The following is a 5,582-nucleotide window of genomic DNA, read 5'->3' as shown; positions in this document are numbered from 1 at the left end:
AAATCCATTTGATGAGGCATCACATTCCACCATAAAGGCTTTTGTGAATTCAGACATACTTGATACTAGTGCTTGGCACATTGCCTCTTTAAGATGTTCAAAGGCTTTAGTCACTTATGGAGTCCAATAAAATGCATCTTTCTTTAGTAGTGTTGTTATAGGTGTTTCTAATCTTCCATAATTCTTAACAAACTTGCAATAATACTGTGTCAACATAAGAAATTCTTGAAGATGTTTTATGGTTATGGATATTTTCCATTCCTTAATGTCTTTAATTTTGTTAGGGTCTAGCTTAACACCCTCATGAGATTCAATATGACCCAAATATTCTGCCTCCTATACTCCAAAGAAACATTTGGGGGATTTTTCATATAATTGTTTCTCCTCTAATAATATGAGCACCATGTCAACATGTTGAACATGAACCTTCCAAGACTTGATGTCGATCAGTATATCATCAAAAACTGCTAACATAAATTATCTAAGGAAGGGTTTGAAAATGGAATTGATCAAAGCTTTAAATGTCAAAGGTCCATTAGTAAGGCCAAAGGGCATGACCAAAAATTCATAATGACCCTCACGAGTTCTGAATGTCTTTAGTCTTCATTATAATTTTATGATATCTTGAACGAAGATCCAGCATGGTGAAGTAAATTTCTCCATGTAGTTTATCCAACAATTCATCAATGATAGGAATGTGAAATTTGTCTTTAACAGTGAGGTTGTTGAGCTCCCTATAATCTGGACACATACGCCATGATCCATCCTTCTTGTGCACCAATACTACTGGAGAAAAGAAAGAACTTGGATTAGGTTGAATTATGCCAGCCTCTAACATTTTTGCAACCATACATTCAATTTCAATATTTTGGGCATAGGGATACCTGTAAGGTCGTATGCTTGGAGGAACACTTCCTGGAATCAAATGAATAGCATGATCATGATTTTGGATAGGTGGGAGAACTTTGGGAGTCTCAAATTACTTAGAATGATTATCCAAGACTTTTTGGAGATATGGAGAAATATATGATTTTGATATTTGAACCTCTAGTGAGCATAATTTTGTATTTATGTCTCATTGTTATTTCTTCATAAGCTTTGTCATGCCATTAGAGTTGATTATCTTTCCAGGTTTCCCTATGATACCCCTTAATTCAACTTATTTTCCTTCCCAAAAAAAAAATTAAAATAGTTCTTGAAAATTAAAAGCTGTTGTTCCCAAAGATTTTAACCATTGGACTCCTAGTACAACATAAACACCACCCATTGGAATGGAAAGAATTGGACTATTCAATACATATTCCCCCATAGTTAGCTTAATATTCTGGAACTTTCCACATCAATTTATAAATCCTCCATTTACAACCATCACTTGACACTCGAGTGTTGGATATGAGAAGTAATTCAATTCTTTGGCTATCTTACAATGAATAAAATTATGAGTACTACCTAAATCAATCAACACTATTACCTTTTTCTTCTTGATATATCCTTCTATATTGAGCATTACAAGACTGGTAATTCTTGTCAATTCATTGCAAGAGATGTTTGGATTCATTTCTTATTTCTTTTGGGTTATTTCATGTTGTATATCCTCTTCTTTTTATGTTTCTTGTTCCCTTTCTTCCTCCACTTCACAATCTATGTAGAATAATTTCTTCTCATCACACTTATGACCTTTAGTTTATTTTCTATCAATATTGTAGCAAATCCCTTTTTCTCTTTTTTCCTCCAATTGTTGTGGCGTCAACCTTGTAGGTTGTGGAAGCCTAGTAGTAGCAACACTTCCATATTTATAGTTGTGAGTGGTAGACTTCCTTGATGCCATAATTTTTCTTTCAAATTTTATTGCCACCTTGAATGCCTTGCCCAATAAATTAGGTTCCCAAAGGTGAACCTCATGTTTGATGTTATCCTTCAAATTCCCTATGAATACATCAATCCTATGCTCCTCTATAATATGAGTTACCCTAATATTCAATTTTTGGAATTCCTTAATGTGCTCTACCATTGTATCCTTTTGTTTGAGATTTATCATTTGGATAAAGAATGTGTTGCTCTTTGTATCCTCATAATGTGCTATCATTTCCTTCATAAAAATTTACCAAGTGACAAGTGGTTAATGAGCAAAAACCCACCAATACCATACAAATTGATTGGGTTTGATTCAATTCATACCTTTTGTGTGTGGTGCACATCATTTAGATCAAAATATTGCTCAATCTGTAGTATCCATGTTACTGGATCCTTACCATCAAACTTCCTCATATCTATCTTTGAAATGTGGTTGTTCTTAAACCCCACATTGGAGTCTCTAAAATCATAATTCATATTCCATTTGTCCTCATCATGATTTTCATGGGCCTTGTCACTGCCGAGAAGTTTTTCTTGTAATAACCTTGTCAAACCTTCCATGTTTTCTTTCAAACCATCCATATTAGCTTCCATCCCATCCTTAAAACCTTCTATGTTTGATTTTAAACCCTCCATGTCCCCTTTTAAGTCATCCATGTCCCATTTAAGTTCATATTTTGTTGTTCTTTATGAGTGAAATTTGTTGCACTTGGTCTCGTAATTTTGATATATCATGTTGCAATTCTTCCTCTTCCTGCATCATAGTAGAGCTTTTTGAGGGATTAATGGGTGTACAATTATTTTTTTTAGGAGACATTGTATAACTTAATATTGATATCTATGCTTCAATATGCCCTTGGAATCACTTCAAACCAACTTTTGAAACAAAAGATGTAAAATTTCAAAAAATACACACCTTTTTCTTTCTTTTTAGGAGTTCCATATTGAATTTGTTGTATCTCTGTAATTTTAAATATCCAAGGTCTGAAATTTCATCCTCTGGTAGCCCTATGAGGCTTCTTTCAAACCCCACAATTCAGACTGAGATTGGATTCTTCAAGAAATAGTTATTCCCGATCTCCCATGATGACCAGATTATAGATTTGTTCAAGAAAGCGAAATTGTACTGAGTTCCATGTGTCACTATTTCGACCTTTGGCCTTGAAAACAATAAAAAAAGAAGATAAAGACTATTTGATTTTAGTCACATTTTATGAAATTCAAATCAAATTCTCAAAGAGAAGGTTATGACGATTTTCCCTAGGTCACCTGTTTGAGATTGAATTTTGGATCCTTCAAAAAACCCTAACTTCCTTATATCATATCTATGAAAATATAATGAACAAAACTATGAATTTTTTACACAAAATTCACAGCGCTTTTGGCTCCACATGGTAAAAATTTTAGCATCTTAAGCATAGTAGAAAAAATGTTGTAGTGAAAATTCTAAGATGACCTATTTGAAGAAGCGAAACCTTAGAATCTAAAGCTTTGATACGAAATGTTATGCAACCAGCTCACAAGAAATACATACCAACAACTTAAAACTTATCCTCTTTGAGGGGGAAACCTGATTTACATTACACAAATGAACAATTCTTGAATGATTCTAGTGATAAGACCTCCTTGGTATATATAGGAGTCTAAGGGTTCACAATATAACTAGACCCTACATAAGAATAATAATGTAAGGGCACAACAATAACAATAGTGGGCTTCTATGGGGCACAACAATATGTTCTCTAGAAAATATTTGAATGTCTGACTGACATACTCCCCACCATTATCCATGCGTAGATTCTTGATATAAAGAGAGGATTGATTCTCAACAAAAGCTTTAAAATTTTTGAAAGTGGCCAAGACTTCACTTTTAAACTTAAGAAAATATACCCAAGATTTGCATGAGAAATCATCAATGAAGGTAAGTGCATACTTAGCTCCTAAAAAAGAACGAGTTGGAAAGATCATAAGATCACTATGCACCAACTCGAGAGGAACAATAGCCCACAATGCTTTCCCTTTTGGAAAGGGATCTTGATGTTGTTTGCCAAGAACACATCCTAGACAAACTCCATCTATGCATGACACCTTAGGAAGCCCAAGAACAAGATTTTGAGAATTCATTTGCTGCAAATATCTGTAGTTAAGGTGTCCAAATATTTCATGCCAAAGCTTACTTAATGAATCAACATGTGCAATAAAAGAGTTACCAAAAGAAGGCTCAAAACTTGAAAATCTGTATAAGTGAGAGTTGTGATCTACCTATCCATATGCAACAACAACTTCTAGATCTTGTAGTTCTCGAATGACTACATCATTGGGAGAAAACTCAACTATTTTCCCATCACCAGAATGGCAGATCTGATAAATAGAAAGTAAATTTGCGGAGATGTCAGGCACAAGAAAAAAATTCTTGATGCAACCATCATCTAACTACACAGTGCTTGATCCATGAACATCAAGTTGTGAAGAGTCTCCCACTGCAATCTGGGAAACACTACAATCAGATGGAGATGGAAGAAACTTACTAGAATGAGTCATATGATGAGATGCACCTGAGTCAAATATCCAGCTATTTGAGAATGCATGTAAAGCTCAAGCAGATAAAGCATGCCCTCTACCAGATGAAGAGGGTTTGGATACTGAAATATTATGTTGTTTCATCGCTTCATTCAATGCTTCAAGTTTCTTATAACACTTAGATTTTTTATGCCCTTCTCCTCCACAAAGGCTGCAAGTTTCATTTGACCTCTTCTTCCATGGCTTTGGGGAAGACCTTTTGGACTTGGAAGAGGATGGAGAGGGTTTTTACTTTTGCTGGGGTTTGAAGGGAGGCTCACTACTTTGAGTAGAATGCTTCTTCTTATGATGACTAGTCTTGGATTTTCCTTTGGAGATATGTGCTACAAGAGCTTGAGATGTAGATATTCAAAGAGCATCTAACCACTGAAGCTTAGATTTTTCTCTTGTTAAGCATTCACAAAGTAACTAAAAAGAAGGCATTTTAAAATGATCACCAAGTGCATCCATTATAGAATAGAATGTAGAAGAAAATACATGATACAAACCCTTTAGCTTGGATAAAATCAAGAAAATCCACTCACTATTTGATTTGGTGTGTTCACATCCTTTTAACTGTGCAACCAATCACTGAAATTGACAAGATAATCTTCAATAGAGGCATGCTCATAAGGGATCAATGAAGACAATTTGACTTCCAATTGTAAGGCCTTGAACTCGTTTACTTTGCCAAATAGAGAGGTAATCTTGTCCCAACTTTTCTTCGGAGTATCACATTTATCAAGATGGAATAACAAACTATCTGAAACATGAAGCCCAATTAACCCCATGGCTTCATCAAGCTTGTTTCTGTAAGAAAACTTCTCCATTTCTTTGGTGAAGGTGGGTTGATTTTCTACTAAAATTTTCCACAATCCCTTTGATTGGAGTTGTTGCATTTTGAGCTTCCAGGTATGATAATTATGGGGAGTGAGGAGCTCAATGGTCCTGAATTCGGCCATGTTATCACAAATAATAAAAAATCCCCCTTCAAATAAAAGCCCACAACAAAATATTTGAAAAAAAAATTCAATTAAAAATACCTCTGGTGGAAAATTTGTGGATGATGTGTAGTTCTTACGTGAAATTTAAATGCACAATGGAAATTTTCCAGCGCTGAAGAAAAGATGCCATGTGACAGAAAAATAACAAATTCAGGCAAAAAAGCC

At 34.6% G+C, this 5,582-nt stretch overlaps 1 pseudogene; it reads right to left on the bottom strand.

Moving 5' to 3' along the window:
- Positions 1 to 4,662: 4,662 nt before the first annotated feature.
- Positions 4,663 to 5,375, bottom strand: LOC149248910 (uncharacterized; annotated as a pseudogene).
- Between the last annotated feature and the right edge of the window lie 207 nt (positions 5,376 to 5,582).

Source organism: Pinus tabuliformis, chromosome 7 (assembly GCF_031772625.1).
Source record: "Pinus tabuliformis cultivar Carrire ecotype Pingquan chromosome 7, CPIR1, whole genome shotgun sequence".
Classification (NCBI taxonomy): domain Eukaryota; kingdom Viridiplantae; phylum Streptophyta; class Pinopsida; order Pinales; family Pinaceae; genus Pinus; species Pinus tabuliformis.
The sequence above is the reverse complement of the archived record's forward strand: the minus strand, read 5'-3'. Positions and strand labels throughout refer to the sequence as shown.